The 20,200-nt window shown below is 36.8% G+C and overlaps 1 pseudogene across 1 annotated transcript in view; it reads right to left on the bottom strand.

Moving 5' to 3' along the window:
- Positions 1 to 19,227, bottom strand: part of LOC150089330 (adipokinetic hormone/corazonin-related peptide receptor variant I pseudogene) — a 163,975-nt pseudogene extending 144,748 nt beyond the window's left edge. Inside the window, exon 1 of the transcript XR_016548099.1 lies at positions 18,691 to 19,227. The product of XR_016548099.1 is annotated as an adipokinetic hormone/corazonin-related peptide receptor variant I pseudogene (transcript). The remainder of the gene's footprint in view (positions 1 to 18,690) is intronic.
- Positions 19,228 to 20,200: the final 973 nt, after the last annotated feature.

Raw genomic sequence — 20,200 nt, 5'->3', positions numbered from 1 at the left:
CCGCTCTTTCACAATTCAATAAAAATAACAGAAATAGAAGGGAGGAACATTGAAAAATCAGTTGGACACAAGAAGATTGGTAAAACAGAAAAATACTTCATGCAAAAAAGCTGAGTTTTTTTATATCAGCGATTCTCGACTGTGATATGCAGAAGTGGCTCTAGACTAGTTATCAGGAACCGTATTCAAAGTGAACTCCTCTCTGTCTAAACACAAAGTACCTACATTTGCCCTTTGTGTCTTGGAAGAAATACCGATTGGGCGAGGTCTTTTTGGTGACCGGGGCGACTACATGGACATGCTGAATTTTCGCAATTACACACAAAAAATAATTTCTCTGTTTTACTCTGGGTCAACCACATAACGTCGTAATAGTTCGCAAGACAGAGAGAATACAAGGACATCACCACAATCGTGTACTTCTGTGTTATCGCTCGTGAATACTTGGCTACACCGGGCAATAAAAACAATGCTTGCGGAACTATCAGTTACACTACGGGTTCAACCATGGTGGCAGGCACAATAAATGTAATTTGGAGATAGTGGTAGTTAAAAAGGCTGGGAACAAGACTATCTTCCTAATTCATAAATATGCATCACATCTCGTGGCGACCATACTGAAGGACTAAAGCGTTTCTTTTTATAAAAGATATACCGCTTCATCATTTTAGAACGTTCAGTCGTTCGGTGAAACACGTGCATAATATAAGTTCACTGGGCTGACCGAGTTCAAATTAATCGAAATAGCCCTATTTGGCGGTCCCGAAATATAAACAATAACAAATTATTTATCATTCATAGAGTGATACCTACACATTTCTCGAAATCTCAATATAACAGTTTATTTGATATTCAGAAGGAACCGCTATTGTCCATTGGTAGTTCCTCGCCTCACATCAATATGTTAACCCGAAAATCTCAATTTGTCCACAGCTAACAGCTACCCACTCTTAGCTGCGACAATTAGTGACTTAAATGACTAATTGTGTCATTAACTGAATGGCTAATATGTTAGTACTTACCGTATGATGATCCTTTCGCTTTCGCATGCAAATAAATGCACATCACCCAATTAGACTGTTTCCAAAAGCCCTCATGTCGGTAGTTGTGTAAGTCCTCAGCTCTGTCACTACGTAGCTCGATTTTCAAAGGTTCAACACTGTCGGTGGATTCTCGTGGCAGATGTGTCTTTTGTCTTATTTCTCAAACTTTCTTATTCACTCTATTAACAGCTGTTGTAAGCACTAACAACACAATACCCGCAGCGAACATTCTTCTATGAATTTTTTGTCGTTCTTAGCCTTCAGCAGATTACCATGTCAATCACCGCACGCTGCTCCGTTTAGAGCATCGCCACGCTGTCAATTTGAATTACACGCATGCCCACAAAACGAACAAACACACTAACAAAGGAGATTTTAGCGCGCGTGGATAGCTTCTCCCCACTCTGCTGAGAACTATCGTGCATCGAACTTGTTTGGCCAATCCTTTTAAATGGAGGGAGAGTCGAGACCGAAATCAGTCTACCAAGGCTGTTCTTAAGTAGTATTTAATTGAATGGGAAGAGAAAGAGATTTTAGAACTATTCTCCCAAAAAAGATTCTGTAGACAGTTAAATTTATAAAATACGTTGTTTCATTTTTAGAAAAATAACTAAGTGAATAATGAAATCCCAGGCAAAAGAAAAAAAAAAAAAAAAAATCGTGCAGCACAATGAATGTTGAAAAAGTTCGATCTTACTTATATTACAATTAAAATGGGGCGATTGACTTTCTATTAGTGGCCGCACATTTCATCTTGTGATTCACAGAGGGCCAGAAGTGATTTTAGAACATTTATACGTATTGTATTTGATCCAATAACTGAATAACATCAGCCAATGGCAAACCCGTGGTCGGAAACAGCTCGTAGGTATAGGAGACTGACAAGATTTCTAAAGAGTAACAGAAAAACTACATTCAGTCAAATAACAACCCGGTGCAATGGTGGTAAACGAAAAGCATTTTAAAAAAACACAACTCTTCGTACTTGTCACGGATAAGGTATCTCAGCTGAAGCCCGAATTGGTTCCGTTCCTTTCAACAAAAAGCAAAAAAAAAAAAAGGAGTGATCGCAGTGGGCTTGGTAGGAAAAGCTTTGCATGGTTTGGCGAATCCTGGCTCCTTCTCTTTCACATTAATGGAATTACCAGAATATGGAAAAAATAGAATGGGTAATGTGTTTAATGTTAACCGGCAACGGGGGAGGGTTTCCCCCCAGGTGCCATTTGACACTAAATAGAATGGGTACATGGATCCATCCTTCCAGACTGGTGGGGGATGTGTGAAGTGGCTTGATATCAGCGGAGCAATATTGGGAATGCCACAGATTATCTGGAAATTGTAACCTTCCCTGAATAACAGAGTTTGAATCTGTCAATGACACAAAAGTCATTGATGATTCGATTCTTTCAACGAGGCTGAGTTAGTCGGTCTCAGGCGAGAGTAGAATGTTTTCTTCTCCAGAAACCTCGGATTGTTCGTCCAGCAAACAGCTAATCGACCACAGAACACACACGGAATTTAAAGACAATATATACGGCGCAATATTGATTAAGTTGCTGATGGGCCCAAACTCTACAACAAACCAACCAGACCCTCTCTTTATGGCTATAATATATCTATCTGCGAATGGGCTCTTCCAACAGGATAATGCACCCAGTTACAAGGCCACAACTGTATAGAAATGGCTTCAGAACATTAAAAGCGAACTGGTAACTAGGAAAACCTACTGCAGCGGCCTTCCCAATTACAGATCTCAATCCTCATACCACTAGGACGAGGCGAAACAAGATCTTCGGATTGTAGATCCTAAACTTCCTAAATCTTTGGTATCTCCTTGAGTTCATGCTATAAAGAATTCAGGCTATTCTGAAAGTTCGCCGGATCTACTCATGACTGAGCAGGAGTATTCAATAACATGGCAGCTCAGTGTAATTAATCAGTTAGTTATCTAGTTCACCAACCACAACGTTTCGGCAAATGATTTTTCACCTCTTCGCATTCTGATTAGTAGAGGGGAGATTTTCGTGTTTTTTTTTTTTTTAGGAGCATTAGCGACTAAGCTATATTGCTTAGTGTATATTGTCTGTAAATTGCGTGTGTTCTGAGCTTGATTTTCTGTTTGCTGGACGAAAAACCCGAGTTTCCAGGAGAAAAAACCAAACCATTTTATCCTCGCCTGAGACTGACTAACCCAGTCACGTTGTGAAAAAAGCCCATAAAAACTCCCCACGTCATCGACGGGATTCAAACTCAGGTCATTTCCACCCGGTGTCTGGGGGAACGGCGATTCTACCAACTGTACTACCCACGAGGGCATTTTTACTGTACAGTATCTTGTTTCTTATTCACTCCTTCCCCTTACAGGCCTTTCAATTGATTATGCAATTCATTGTAACCTAGCCTGTCCAACTTGAAGTTCTATAAGCATGACGCCTTGGATTTTATTTATTATGACTGAGTTGCTATTGAGAAGAAATCACCATTTCGATTAGTTACAGCCAGGTTCATCTTTTAGTGTGTCCCTCTGGTTTATTAGCGCTGAATATGATTTAGAGGCTCAGTAAGTTAAATACAATAAAGTATAACTCAGAATACTGGAGGAACTCCATTCCATTTGTGCGCAGAATACTCGAACACTATAGTTTGTCCTTGGTTTGGTTACCGGTTGTGAAAACAATTTTCATTTTCCGTCTCTTTTATACATTCTAAAGACCCAAGCAGAGTTACGTTAATATTGCATCCGGTAATAAAATTAGTACAACATTATTGGAACAATTTCAAGAAGATAGAAAAATAAAATAGAAATAAGAGGTTTAATACCCTATTTGTTTGTATTTGGAGCTAAAAAGTTGTCACACTTTTTTCTACTCTTACTAACATAGAAGTTGCTGTACAAACACAAGTTGTTATAGGCGCATCGGCAGCTTAGGCCATATTGCGCCATATATATCTGATAATTTCATGTGCTCTGTGGTCGATTTTGCTGCTTCTTGGATGAAAAACCATGCTAATCTCGCCTGAAACCGAATTAATTCAACCACATTGCGAAAAATACAAGTAAAAATTCATCGTGTCATTGACGGCACTCGAACTCAGGTCTTTTCTACTCGGTGGAGTGGGAATAACGGTGATTATAACAACCGTGTTACCAACGAAGGCTAGAAACACGGAATTACTAGCTTGTATATCAACTTCTAGGTGGAAAATGTGCGTTTGGGTGTACCACGTAGTTAAATCAATTCTGATTTACTGTATATCATGAACTTTACGTATCGGCACGAGTTCCTTAAACGAACTTAAAGCACGGTTGACAGATGCAATAATCAAATACAACTCAAAAAAGCAAGTGGAACGGCGATCTATATGATTTAATAAACAGGGTCCAATCAGCAAGGGCAGAGCATGAAATATCCAGAGTCCCAGCCGCAATATTTTCTTAAAAAATAAACATGGTCACGAGATCAATTCTGCATAATTTTTCACATGCTTATCGGGAATGGTTAGAGTAGAATCGGAATGTAAATTACATTTAACGTAGGAAAATACAATTTAATATAAAAAGATTAGGAAATTTCAATGAATACGAAAACAGCCGCAGCAGCTGTCTTTTTAAATATTAAAGCTTGAAGATACAGAGGTACCTGCTTTTCAACCAACCAAAAGCGACCGTGTTTGTTTGAAGACAATGACGAATAATACGATACGATACCCTTCTTGTATTCTCTCTCTCTCTGGGCGCATTATAGCCTTAGTTGCTAATGCGCCAAAAAAATCCAAACAAACAAACAAACTCTCTCTGTGGAACTCCTTTGACACTTGTGTGTCATTCTGGAATATAAATTTTTCATTTATCCAATGCCACCGACAAGCGACTAAACAATTCAAATCGTAGATACATAAAAATGAAACTAGCTATGAATAAATATTTATTACATATAATTAATTGTAACTAGATATGTATACATAGATATAATAAAATATTGAATTAGGCAGGTAAATAACGAGATTTCTGGAATCGAAAAAAAAAAAACAAACACTATAATCCCGAAAATTATATTCTTCCATGCACTGCAATCCATCAATTTGTGCTTTGAGATCGGCCTATCCATCGTGACTGACAATTTTTTGGTTCCTGACAAGAAAGCAGTCATAGGGGAAAATGGTCACAAAGCAACTGGATGAAAAAAATAATTTCGATATCATATGCGTGGATTTTAAGAAAGCTTCTGATACTGTTACTCATAAAAGACAACTACACAAATTGCATCAGTGTGGCATTAAGGGAAAGTAGCATGGATAAAGCGATAGTTGGGTGGGAGAAGGCAGAGAGTGATAATCAGTGGACATTGCTGTTTGAGACTAATGAAGTCTACATGGTTCGGTTTTGGGTGCTTCATTGTTGCATTCTCTAGCTATCAATGATATTGATGAAGACATCGGGCTTAATGTCCAAGTTTGTAGATGATAAAGGTTGGAGGGTGGTTAATGGCAGTATGCTACTGCAGCAGTAATTCCAGCGTAACGTACCAACTGTGTGGTACTACACTCAAGGCGGAAAATGAAAAAGACCTGGGGGTAATTGTGCAGTCAGATATGAAGTTCTCTGAACAATGCAGACAGGAATCCAAGACGATCATAGGGTTTTGTGAATGATATATACAGCAATTTTGCTAGCAGAGAAAGGGAGGTGATTATCTCATTTTATAAGGCAATGGTCAGTACCTTAATTACTGCATACGGGTCAGGAGGCCTTATTTTAGGAAGGCTGTAGAACTGATGGAACGAGTACAGAGAAGGGCAACGAGATTGGTGGGTGGGGGAAATGGGATGCTCTCACCAAGTAACGTTTCAGTTCTACAAATTGCAGCGTCTGGAGACTAGGCACCTCCGAGGTAAATCTGAGTGAGGTGTTTAAGGATTTGAATGGATTGAGCAAGATAAATGCTGATAGGATTCTTCTTTTTGCTCAGACCACACACATGAAGGTGCACAAATTGAAATTGAGGAAGGATAGTTGCAGAATAGATGTGCGGAATTTTGCCTTGTTGGATTGATTGGAACAAACTTCCATCTGTCCTTGTAGAAGCTCATAGTTTAAATAAATTCAAAAAAGAAGTAGACAAACTTTTGGAGCGAATGGATGGGTGAAATGGGAAGGTTTTTTTTTTTTTTTTGGCTGATGCTGTATATGCTTGCTTTCTTACATCATTTGCCTCTGTTAATACTAAAGCCATTTGATGTTTTCCAAAAGCACACAATAATTTTCTAGAGTAGAGGTTGGGAGCTACTTAAGTTGCCAAAAATCATTAGATCGAAGTTATAATGATGCAGGCAGATTCAAAATGAAAGGAAATCACGGATAACTTGATATTAGTAACCCTATTGTGGGGGGGGGGGAGATTTCTATATCCTTACTTAAATTATTGATATTTACATATTTATTTATTGCATATATTAAAATGTTTATCTCATTTGGTGCTAGTAATCTCATCATTTTTGGAAAAATGGTGGCAAGATACCAGACACGTGCCCATTTTCTTTTTAATTCGGATTGAACAATTCCAATATTTTATCTTTTCTTAACAAATTGTAATTCTTATTGTATGTAGCTTAAAAGAAGCTGTGTGTTATTTTTAAAAGAAGCTGTGTGTTTTACATCTTTTATCTAAAAAAATAAACGCATTACAAATAAAATAGAAGCGTTAATCTCTTAATCTCCTCCATTTTTCAATTTAAAAAAGTGTGAAGTATTTTAAAAATCAAACTGCGCATTCTTTTATATATATATATATATATATATTTTTTTTTTTTTTTTTTTCACAGACACTTTATTTATTCTACAAATCACAAATTATTTATATCCTTTTGCTTCCTCTACTGCTGCACTACGCGTTTTGGAGTATTAGACATACTATAACTTGTTATTTTCCTTCTTAAATGTTATGTATTACTACTATATGTATAGAGTAGTGATCATTCCGTGCAAATACTGAGTTTCGTGTTATCCTTTTTGTACTGTAAAAGCAATAATGCATCTTACTAAAACAACTAGGGTAAGACGGCAGATGTTGTTTGAGTTAATGGGAAAGGAAAAACAAACTGCATCAGCGCATATCCGATACCGCGCCATTCTTCAAGCAAAATCTAAATACTGTAGTTGCAAAAACAGTGGCGAGGTACTTGAAAGTTCTCGCGCTTCCAATTTCTATAAGAAAACCTTAAGAAAATCACTTCAGAAGCTACTGTAATAATAGTTTGACTAAAATTTAGGAGAGTAGAAAAAACTTTAGCTATTTTAATCAATTATTAAAAATCTGATGTTCAGATAAATTAATTGTGCCTGATTTAAGTAACAAAAGACATCCAAGGTTAACGGTGATTATTTAGTTATTATTGCAATTAATGGATAACACAGCTGTATAATTAATTAAAATCATTATGAAGTGATTAAACTCCATGGCGATCAATCAATTACAGGATGGAAGTGAAACAGCAGAAGTTTGTTTTATGGGTTAAAATGGGTTTTGGATTTTTTTTTTTTATCTCAAAAGCAACTTAAAACCCAACGGTGCTTTAACCTTAACTACCTGGAACATTTCTTCCCAGCCAATACAGATCCTCTTTGAGGCAATCTCTGCCTGGATGTCGACAAGATGTGCAACTCCAAGAAATACAGAGCTTAAGCCTTTCACAAATATTCAAACTCATCCAGTTCTAATGACAGCCTACCATTGAGAGTTTTTTTTAAATAATGGGTAACTATAATGCCATTGTATATGATCTAATGTATACTGTCGCTTACGATAGGGTCAGGGAGTTTCGCATATTTACAGGGCTATGGAGGGCTGTTTGTCGCGCCATATGATGCAATGAAATGTTTCACAGTGAGCTGACAGTAGCAGTGGAGACATTCAGGAGCATTTTTGTCTTTCGTTAGCAAACACAAGTGTGTCCAATGATTTCTTCGTGCCGATTCATAAACTGCACTTCCATAGCTGAAGTTTCTGTTTTATTTGCAGAACTCTATTATTTGATTGATTTTGACAGGTTTGTGGCTACTGAGTGATGAAAGTCTGATACGCCTGTAATTAGAATGCGGGACTTTATAGAACAGTAGATTTTTACTTGTGAGATTCTTTACTTCTCGATTAGCACGTCAATGCCAGCTGAACTGGTATCCAACAAAAATTAACTTGCATTTTGTGATTTTTGAGTTTCATTAGATGACCTTGAAACTTGAAGTACGGGATGAGCTGGCATTTGCTTTCATTGGAGGATATGCATTATATTTAATGAGTCCATGAACATGAGGAAGAAGTGGTAGTATGGATACAGTACATATTTCCTCTTTTTAGCCCTTGTAAGATGATTAACTTTTCTACCAAGGTTTCCGGCACACGGAAAGGCAGGAGTAGTGCCTGATCTGACCCTCTATGGCCGTTCCGAAGTATAAAACAGAATATTTATTTAATCAGCAGGATAGAAGCAGTTCATCGAAATTTTATAATGTACACTGTTTTCAGGAATACGGTCTACTACCGCACAATCTTTTAATGAATCCCTCTACGCCTACTTGCATTCCATGTTACTCTGTCCCAGAAGAATTCACTCAGCCCTCAAATTTCTGAGAAGTACGAATTTCATGAAATATTTAAGAGTCCACTTACATTTACAGCTGAGGAACGTCCGACATCTCTCTCTTTCTCATACGGCCATTCAGATTCCAGTATGCAGACAAGTTAAGAGTACACTACATTCACACATTAGGAGTTATTAAGGTTTGAAAATGGCAGAAGGTTATGAAATTGTAGCAGGGTGCTTAATGATTTTGTAATAACTGAGAGCAAAGTGGAGGAAAATTATTGAAGTTAAAGATAAGAAAGGTCCTGGGATCTATCCAGTTATATTAAAGGGGGCGGAAAATCAACTAAGCAAACCCTCAGCCATAATTATGAGCATCCTTGGACTTAGGGGAGGTCCCCACGGACTGGAGATGTGCAAATGTATCCCCAATTCACAAAGGAGGATCGAAGGGTGACACGAGTAATTACAGACCAGTTAGTTTAACGTCTGATCCGGGTAAAATAATGGATTCACTACAGGATCATCTAGACAAGACTGCAGCAATAATTCAGACACAGTATGGGTTTGTTAAGGGAAAGTCTTGTCTGACAAATTTGATAGGATATTATGATGTGGTTACAAAGGAAGTGAATGCAAAAAATAATTTTAATTTTGATATCATATATTTGGATTTCAGGAAAGCTTTTAACACTGTTGCGCATGGAAGACTATTGTACAAATTGGAGCAGAATGGTATTAAGGGTAAGTTGCTACAATGGATAAAAGGATGGTTGAGTGGGAGAAGACAGAGGGTGGTAATTAATAGGTGCTGCTCTTCTTGGACTAATGTTATTAGTGGAGTCCCACAGGGTTCGGTGTTGGGTCCACTGTTGTTTTGTATATTTACCAATGATATTGATGAAGGTATATCAGGCTTAGTGTCGACGTTTGCAGATGATACAGAGGTTGGCAGGGTTGTTAATGACAGTGTGCTACTGCAACAGGATCTAGATAATTTGGGCAGATGGGCTAAGAAGTGGCAACTGAAGTTTAACCTTGATAAATGAAAATACTGCATATGGGAAGAAGTAACCCCAGAGAAACGTACCAACTGTTTGGTACTACATTTAAGGTGGTAGAAAATGAAAAAGACCCGGGAGTAATTGTGCAGGCAGATATGAAGTTTTCTGAGCAATGCAGACAGGCTGACAGGGCAGGTCACGGGGTTTTGTCAATGATATATAGGAATTTTGCTAGCAGGGAAAAGGAGGTGATTGTCCCTCTGAAAAAGGCAATGATCAGACCGCGCCTTGAGTACTGCGTACAGGTCTGGAGGCCTCATTTTAGGAAGGATGTAGATTTTCTTAGGAAGGATGTAGATCTGAGCGTGTACAGAGAAGGGCAACAAGATTGGTGGAGGGAATGAAGGGATCCTCTTAAGAGAGGCTTAAGTTCTGCAAATTGCAGCGGCTAGAGACTAGGCACCTGCTCGGCGATCTGATTGAGGTGTATAAGGCCTTTAATGGGTTGAGCATGCTGAATTCTGATGGGATCCTTCCACTTGTTCAGATTACGAAACTAAGGGGACATAAATTCAAATTGAGGAAAGACAGATGTAGAATAGATGTGCGGAAATTTGCCTTTAGCCAGCGGGTGGTTAATTGCTGGAACAAACTTCCATCTGTCGTTGTGGAAGTTAATAGGTTAAATAAATTTAAGGAGGAACTGGACAAGTATTTGGAGGGAATGGTGTGATTTTTTTTTTTTTTTTTTTTGGCTGATTCTGCATAAGTTCATACACTTGCTTTCTTGTATCACATGCCACTACTGTTTTATGTCCAACAGAGTTCTAAGAAATATTGATGAAATGGTTAAGTTACTCAATATTAATGAAGCTGATAGACTTCTGTAGTCTTTTTTTAACTGTCCCGATAAGCCTTGTATAGTTTGTCTAAACGTATTTATTTTTATTGTATATGCACTGCAATTGTGTCCTCCATTGGGCATTACTTGTTCAACAAAAAATAACTGTGGAGCAAAACATTGCGAACTGCATTATTCCCACCTTGAAAACATTTTTCAGCTCTATTCCGAACTAATGGTTCGTTTTAGCTTCTTTATTTCAAAGCTGTTAGACTTAACTACCTCCGCTGGTAATTGACGCTGACAGCTTGGAGTAATTCAAAGGCAACTGGATGAGTCCATGTTCCTTCTTCACCTACGGGAAGAAGGAATCACATAATTAGTGTTCTTTCTTACCTATTTTTTATACATCTTGTTTTATTGTTTTATATTATCCCTTATATTTTTATTATTTATTTATTTTTTTAATTTTTTGGGCAGTGCATCAAAAGATCGTAGCTTCTTGCACTATATGGCTAATACTAATAATTCAATGGCAGCGTCTTAATCTATTAGAAACCCACTAACAATATACACTGGTGTTCAAAGAAAGTGCATCACCCCTTAAAGTTGTAATTGTCGTCCGAATAACGTAAGTATATGGCAATATTTCTTACAGATTGAATCAGATAAGACTGCCACGAATAGGTGATGAGTAATATTGCATCAGCTGTTACTTTCAGCTATATAAGCACCTGGTAAACTTTACATTTTGTTTTCCATTTAAAATGATAAACTGAAGCAAATTGAGGACTTCTGATAACATTTCAGCCATAATTTTCGTGTTTACCATAAGTGTTGTATAAAAGTTGCAATTGCTCATTTTGGAATATTTTGAGAGCACCTGTCAAATATTACTTAGCTTTGCCTTAACTATTAATAAATATCTTTTGATTATATTTCTATTTGTGATGCTAGTCATTAATGTAACATACCATCGCGAAAAAGGGTTAGAAATGTGAAATTCTTACGTGATGCACTTTCTTTGAAAACCAGTGTATTTTACTGAGGAGAAAATCTCAAATATATTTTAGCAGTGGAAAATTAATTTTAAAAGGATGATGTTTTGTAACTTCTAATTCGTTTTATATTTGGGGTTAGGATGTCTTTTAGATGAAAGTTAAATATAAAATTAAACTTTCATCCAGACCAGAGGGAAAGTTACAAGGTTTACTGTCTTTTATGCAACACACTCGATATCAGTCGAGTCCAATATGACTGTTTTTTGTTTGTCAATGTGTACTGGGTGACGGGAAAGTGGCTGACTACTTTTAAAACAGTGCTTTAGGCACGAAAAATCGCAAAGAGTATGTATTCTATTTTTGTTCAGCTGTCATTACTTAAAAAACAAATCTAGGTTTGTTTTAAGTAATGACAGCTGAACTGAGTATAAGTGACCAAGCGATGAATGCTGCTCCATGTAAGAAAAAGTGCACTGTTGTGTCGGATGATAACATTAAGACGGTATAGGATACTCTTTCACTAAGTCCGTTAGAGCGGTACGTCAATCTGGGATGCGTTACCATTCTGTACAGAAAATTTTGAAAGCTGAACTAAAGTGGAAACCATCCCTTTTTTTTAAAGAGGTTTAATTAAGCACATGGGCTGTTACTAGTTTGAGAGGCACGATTCACAGTAAAGAGTGGATAAGAGCCAAAGCTATCCCAGTGTGACACAGTTGTTTGGGATAACAGATGACAAAATTTTCGACCCATATATCTTAAAAATACGAAGAATCAAAAAATTACCTCAATGTGACTAAAAATTTTATTTTTCCTTAAGACGTGCATATCCGAGTCTTGCAGGACAGCGATTCGCCACACGTACGAAACTGGCTTCACATTAATTTCCACGACAGACATTATCTGACATGAGTCAAAAGAATCAGGGCCTGCACGGAACTCTGATTTGACGCGAGTGAATTTATTGTGTGGCCCAATGGCTACAAAACCTGTCATATTCCATTATTCGCATTTGTTCACGTTTCATTTGGAATAACCCTTCAGAAAGAGAGCCTAATGAAAGACTGAAGACAGAAATCTTGCGCAAATGATAAACTATAAGTGATTTACAGGATATAGAATAAAGAAAAATATATCCAATCTCGCTGAAAGAATTGTGTGAAAGCGAGATAGAGAATAGATAAACCTTGTGAAGTTTAATCTGAAAGGAATTTAAACGAACACGATGAAATGAAAAGGAGAACCAGGAATTAAAATCAGACATCTGATCTGAGCAGATAAAAGAAAGAAAGGAAGGGAAATGCATTTGTTCGTTTTCATTGTACTTTTATGAATAGAGTGTTCAATCTCCATCTTACATCTTCATCTTCGGTCAGTCATTAACTCATTCCCAAACTGTAGCCTTTTACATCTTTATTCCAATGTTTGCAAATGAGTATGTGTCGGTGAATTTACTTCGGAAACACCATTTAAAATCGATCTTATTTTCACCCATGCCAATAACTGAGGTACATGCAATTACCAAACAAATGTTTCAGGTGCACTTTTTTTATCTTGGCGACTCAATAAACTACGGAGATGTTGAACAACTAATTCTTTGGAAAAACGATCTCTAACCACCAATTTTCTTTCCTGAATGATAGCTCTGTCAAGACTGGTCTTCGACAACTACTTACTCTAGTTATTCTTTATAAACATTGATGGCTTTTTGAAGTTTCCACCTTTGTTTATGAATTGCTTTTCGATTAAAATGTAATCAAGAAAAGTCGAAAAAAAGTAATCCAGAGGATTATCTAAATTACTTTTTTTAAACACCAAGCTATTTTTGAACAATTTTTCAAAAAAAAGATGGCTAAGGAGGCTGGAAAGTCGATAAATTTATGAAAAATTAATAATATTTAATAGAAATCAAATTAAAAACACATTACGAACTCTAAGAGGCAAGCTGGGTATCTCCTACTATGTATATTTTTATAGGAACTAATTAACGGCATTGGGTGGGGGGCGAAGTCCAATCCAGAATTCATCAACGCCAGCCAAAGAAATGAAGTAACAATGAGTCACCTACGGATTTCACTGAAGTTTGAGAACTAGTGATTGGAAAATTCTGTTTCCAATGTAAAATACCGTTAAATGTAAAACAGATCCCTAAAACGTGATGGTTCATTTTCATCTGCGCAGCCAACATGTTGAATAATAAAGGGAATAATTTCGACATTGTTTATTTAGATTTCAGCAAAGCTTTTGACTCAGTCCCACATGAGCGGTTGCTTTATAAGCTGGAACAGGTTGGAATCACTGGGAAAATCCTTAGATGGATAGAAGGATGGCTTCAGGGCAGGAGGCAGAGGGTTGTGATAAATGGCTATTCCTCAGATTGGGTTGATGTAAGAAGTGGGGTTCCCCAAGGATCAGTATTAGGACCACTGTTGTTTTTAATTTTCATAAACGACATTGATGAAGGGATAGAGGGCGTGATGTCTAAATTTGCAGATGATGTTAAAATTGGTAGAGTAGTTAATGATCACTGTCAAGCTGAGCTTCTTCAAAGAGACCTAGATAGACTTCAGGAATGGTCAGAAAAATGGCAGCTATGCTTTAATTCAACAACGTGTAAGGTATTACACCTGGGAAACAGTAATCCCAAAATAACTTATTCACTTGGTGGAGTTCAACTAAACCCAATACTGGAGGAAAGGGACTTGGGTGTTACGATACGGTCAGACATGAAATTCTCTGAGCATTGTAATCAGGTTGCAAGGAAGGCCCATAGTGTTCTATCGATGATCTATCGAACTTTTGCAAGTAGAGATAGGGACGTGATAATCCCATTATATAAGACTTATGTTAGACCACACTTGGAATACTGTGTTCAAGTATGGAGACCGCACCTAAAGAAAGACATCGAGCTTCTTGAAAGGGTGCAAAGAAGGGTAACTCGTCTGGTGAGATCGGCAAAAGGGCGTCCTTATGATGAAAGACTTCGAATATGTGGGTTGCAGAGTTTGGAAACGACACTTTAGAGGAGATTTGATTGAGGTGTTTAAGGCTCTGAGAGGCATCAGTAAAATGAATGAGGACGAAATGTTCAAGATTATAAATGATGCCAGAACTAGGGGACATAAATTCAAGTTACGGGGGGAAATGTTTAGATTGGACTGCAGGAAGTTTTATTTTAGCCAGCGAGTTATAAATTACTGGAATAAGTTGCCTTCATGGGTGGTAGAGGCCGACAGTTTGGGGAAATTCAAAGGTCATCTGGGTAGTACTTTCGGGTAAGGGGAGCGCATAGGATGATAGGTTTAATTTCCTTTATTTTTTTTATTAATTATTATTATTTATTTATTTATTATTTTTTTTTTTTTTTGACTGGTGCAGCATAAGCCATAGGCTTTCTTGCACCATGCGGCCGTTACTAATACTAAAAGTTAGATTTCACGATACCTCCAGAATTCATTTGTCAGAAAATTTGTCTACAGTAAAGGCTAACAAAGGTGGACAGATTTTAATAATTTTAATCTGCAAGTAAGGAAACAGCAAGTAAGGTAAGGAAACCTCTCTATCTCTAAATAACAAGAAAAATGCAGCCATAAGGTTTGCTCAACAGGGCTAGCACCTTTTCGAAAAAGGTCGTTAAATATCTAATGTCTTACAGCTTTTAAACTTGATTAATGATTTTCAGCGTAATTTCTGTCTAGTTGAGCTTCCATAAACCTGTTGAAAACTATTTAATAGCCTTGGTAATTCTCCGGAGGGTTATTTCAATGTAGTCAATTCGGAAAGACCATTTTTTTTTTTTTTTTTTTTTCATGATTCACTTCCAACGGATAAATTTTTAGAATTCTTAAAAATTGGGTAAAAAGCAAATGGAATTCTCCAATTAATTAACGAATTTTTCTTCTCGGTAAAACGTTCAACAATTTCATCAGAGTAATGTTTTTATTGAGCTAACTTTCTGAAATGTTCTACATTTTTCAGATCTCGTAAAACAGTGTTTATAACATTATTACTCTTTGGTTATGACTAATGAAAGTAAAGATAATAAAAAGAAAATTCTATCCTATGAATTCGTCCTATTCTATTTCTTTACGTCGATCTACTACGCGAAATGGACGTTCTCTTCGAAATATGAAAATTCAAACAAATATAATTTACCAAAAAAAAAAAAAATTACATTTGAAAGTAAAATTTTAAAATTCCTAATGCATAAAAAGTAATACCAACCGTCGCTCAAAACGATTTCTACTTTGAATTTTGCGTATGTAATTCTTATTTCATTTCCCTGTAATCGTTAACCAATCTTCCAAAATAGGGAAAACGCCACACAAATGCTGTTTTCGGGACTTTTTTTGAAGGGAAAGATTTCAAACGTTTTATTACCTTATTTCATATCTGCGGATAATTAGACTGTTCCGAAGTTAAGTTGTCAAGTTAACCTCAAGGGGCAAAAAAATTGTTTATATTCGAAAAATAGTATTAGTGTTAGTAATGGCCGTATGGTGGAAGAAAGCCTATGACTTATGCTGCACCATCCAAAAAAAAAAAACGAATAAAACAATGATAAAAAAAATAATAATTAATAAAAGAAAAGGAAATTAAACCTATTATCCTATGCGCTTGCCTGACCCGAAGGTTAGAGGTCCAGATGACCTTTGAATTTCCCCAAACTGTCGGCCTCTACCACCCATGAAGGCAACTTATTCCAGTAATTTATAACTCGCTGGCTAAAATAAAACTTCCTGCAGTCCAATCTAAACATTTCCCCCGTAACTTGAATTTATGTCCCCTAGTTCTAGCATCATTTATAATCTTGAAAATTTTGTCCTCATTCATTTTATTCAATTTCCCCAACCTTTGATAAAAGTTTGATAGATCATCGATAGGACACCATGGGCCTTCCTTGCAATCTGTTTACAATGCTCAGAGAATTTCATGTCTGACCGTATCGTAACACCCAAGTCCCTTTCCTCCAGTACTGGGTTTAGTTGAACTCCACTAAGTGAATAAGTTATTTTGGGATTACTGTTTCCCCAGGTGTAATACCTTACACTCTGTTGGATTAAAGCATAGCTGCCATTTTTCTGACCATTCCTGAAATATATCTAGGTTTCTCTGAAGAAGCTCAGCTTGACAGTGATCATTAACTACTCTACCAATTTTAACATCATCTACAAATTTAGATATCACGCCCTCTATCCCTTCATCGATATCGTTTATGAAAATTAAAAACAACAGCGGTTCTAATACCGATCCTTGGGGAACCCCACTTCTTACATCAACCCAATCTGAGGTATAGCCATTTATCACAACCCTCTGCCTCCTGCCCTGAAGACATCCTGATATCCATCTAAGGATTTTCCCAGTGATTCCAACCTGTTCCAGCTTATAAAGCAACCGCTCATGTGGGACTGAGTCAAAAGCTTTGCTGAAATCTAAATAAACAATGTCGAAATTATTCCCTAAATCCAGCTCGCGAGTGACCCTTTTAAAATATCGAACAAGATTTGTTAAAATCACATGCTAAAGGAAATGTACACAACTTCGTTGTTACTAAAACCACAGAAGCAACTGATATTTGTTTAAAATTAAAATAATTAACATATAGATAACATTTATATACAAGTTGGTGGTAAAATTATCTCGAGCGGTGACGAAAGTAACACGGAGGTCTGCTCTGATTCATGAGGTCAATATTGACCTTGTTATTTCAAGTGTGCACTCTCTGCTAAGTGACCTCAGTAACACGAAGAGTTTCTTACATTTTGACAAGAGCCAGCCCTGCTATTGCCACGAGTGGCCCAGTTTGCATAACATCCCGCCCCGCATAAACAGCAATTTTCATACACCCAGCTTCTGAGTTAATCGGTCTGAGGGAGCAGACTAAGGAGACTGTGCAGATTTCTTTCTTCTCACAAACAGGCAGCCCATATATTAAGGAATATATAGTTCGCATGTATATTGGAAAGACACTGATTGGAGAGGTCTGGATTGGCATCACCTCCGCTATGCGAGAAATTTTAAAAATCCGCAGATTCAGCGATTCAACTTTAGTATAAATACTTAACTATTATTTTATCTTTGAATAATTTGATTTCGGTGATTAATTATACTCTAAAAAGGAGCACTACGTTCTTCTTTGGCTTGAGTTTAAATAATTCCGAATTAATTTTTTTACAGTAAAAATTCAGCGCGTTTAAAAGTGGTTTTTCTAGTGAGATAAACTTTTATAAGAAGTCTACTCTTACACTTTTTCTTAAATAGCATCTTTTACTTCTCTTTCGCTTTCCTCATAAAATAGGAAAACGAAGGAGCTATATTTAGCTTTTCTCCTTATAGTCCAAAGGAGATTCGCGTTCTAGCAGTCTGTTTTTCAATTTATTTTTAATTATCCCTTTATAGCTGGGGTTTGAAAAGGCTTTACAGGCACGATACGCTTATCTTTTAAGAGTTGGGATACTTAATTACAGCCTTTGAAAGGTTTTAATTTTGGCATTTAAAAATCTCGGTGAATCTCCATGGAAATGTTTAGCAAACAGATGACGGTCTCAAGAGGTTTTCTAGAAGAAGATAAAGATTTACTCCATGAAAGTTGTATCTATTCGTTCGAAAACCCAATAAAAATGCATCATTTTGGAAATGTTTAAAATTCAAGGGCCGAGTGCCCTTTGCTTCTCTCCCCTTTCCTGTCGACGACTAAGTATAATAATGATATTATTTGTAGGCTGATATGATGAAAATAGGAATGATTTTTGTACCAATTTGCTTTAAATAAATTAAACTCTGTTGGTTTAGAGATGCTGTCACCCTGCGCAGAGGACCAAGGCTTCCTTGAATCCCTTGCGTGATTTGAGAATGGCGTCCAGGGTTTTTATCCTTCTCTGTTAAAAAACAAGTCCCTTTAAAAGATTCATAAAACGAACATTAGAATAACAACTTTCCTCTGTAAAAGTCCTGTCGATATGAAACCAATAAGAAAAAGTTTTGCAAGTTCTGCAAAGAGCAAAACGATAAATAATAAATGTTGCCGTGACATTTGATATATTTATGTATTACCAATAGCAACCGAACATAAAGGCTTGCCTTTCCGGTATTGATTTAGATTTTCGGATAAGAAAAAGCAGTTCTGACAGACAACTAAAGTGAAAATCAAATACTCGAAATTTTACTATTCTTGTCGATCTTATTTAAACTTTAGGACAGACAGAAATGTCGCAACTTACCTGGGGTGTACTACAAATTGCGCTAACAATCCAGGCAACTAAAAGGTTCATCTTACCCCTACGCTGCGCATCATTTACCTTAAGTGGATGCAATATGGCAAAATAGCGATCGAGGCTGATGCACACTAATACCATTGAAGATAAATACGGTCCGAAAGCGCGTAGAAACAGCATAAGTTTGCATGTTATGTTCCCTGCCATCCACTCCACGGTGATTCTCCAGAATATTTCCAGAGGAATCATTATAAAGGTGACAATTAAATCTGCAGTTGTCAAGTGCATTATCATCAAGTTGACCCTGGACTTTCTGTGTCTGTTTCGAACCAGAGACATGAAAACAGGAACATTTCCAGCTGCCGCGAACACAAACAGAATTCCGTAAAGCGCAACTTCTCGTGCGGAGTCACCGTTAAAAGTCAGGTCACTGGGTAAGTTATCCTCGGAGTTCGTCCAGTTTGTTCGATTTTGTTTGGAACTCATCGCTGTGTTAGTAGGAAAGTATAATTGGAATGGATCTTCTTCTCTTCCGATGTTCATCCCAACTGGTTAGCTGATTAAACGATTTAGCTCTTCCACGAAGGTAAGAAAGTCACGACGAAATGTTAAAATATACTTTTCTCTCATGTTTGACTTTCTTTTAGAAATTAGCATTTTAAGTAGGGCGAATCTGCGCAAAGTATTTTCGATTAAAACTACTGAAAAACTGACTTTGCTCCTTCAGTTTCGTTTTCTCGGTTTTCCAGAGCAAGGCGGACAGACGCGCTCATGTTCTGCCGAAGTTTGAACTGCACTCTGGCCGTTTCCGCCCCAAGGATAGTGCGTTCCTTTCCTCTTCCTACTGCAGATGTCGCTAGTAACGAGATGCGCTGGTGGAGTTGTCAAAAAGGACATCGAGCTAAGATGTGAAGAGTCTGCAATGTACGTCGGTTTTGAAAGAAAACGGAGGAAATATCTTCTCAAGGTAACAATGAAGGAAAGTTTGAGGTTGTTCCTGTATTTCGTATTTTTTTTTTTTTATATGAAACTGGTTCCAGTGGTATAATTTTTCCAATCGACATTTCGAAAAAAAAATAAGGAAAAATGTTTTTATAATTAATTTCATGATGTAAGGAAGCTAGACGCTCTTGTTTTACTTATTTTTTGTAAACTTTCTATCAATTATTTATTAATTGCTCCCTTCAAATAATAAATAAACAAAATTTCACAAAAAAGAAGCCAAATTAAGCGGGTTTAATTACTTTTTTGCGTGATTTTGATTATATATCTGTAATTATTAACTGTCGTACATTGTGTGACTTGGTCCTTATGCTGTCTTAATCAGTTCCTTCATTATTCCATGTTTTAATCAATTCATTTTGCGGTTGCATTAATTAAAGGAATGCGCTTCGTGGGCAGCGAAAATTACAGGCATTCTCCTGAAACATTAATTCAGTTTGAAATAATGCAGCTATAAATACTTTCGGTTCTATGTTGTGGCAATAAATCTAGTAATCATTATTTTTTTAAATTC

This window comes from Mastigoproctus giganteus, chromosome 2 (assembly GCF_048544385.1).
Source record: "Mastigoproctus giganteus isolate SK-2022 chromosome 2, ASM4854438v1, whole genome shotgun sequence".
In the NCBI taxonomy this organism is placed as follows: domain Eukaryota; kingdom Metazoa; phylum Arthropoda; class Arachnida; order Uropygi; family Thelyphonidae; genus Mastigoproctus; species Mastigoproctus giganteus.
Note: the sequence above shows the minus strand (reverse complement) of the source record. Positions and strands in the feature narration are given on the sequence as shown.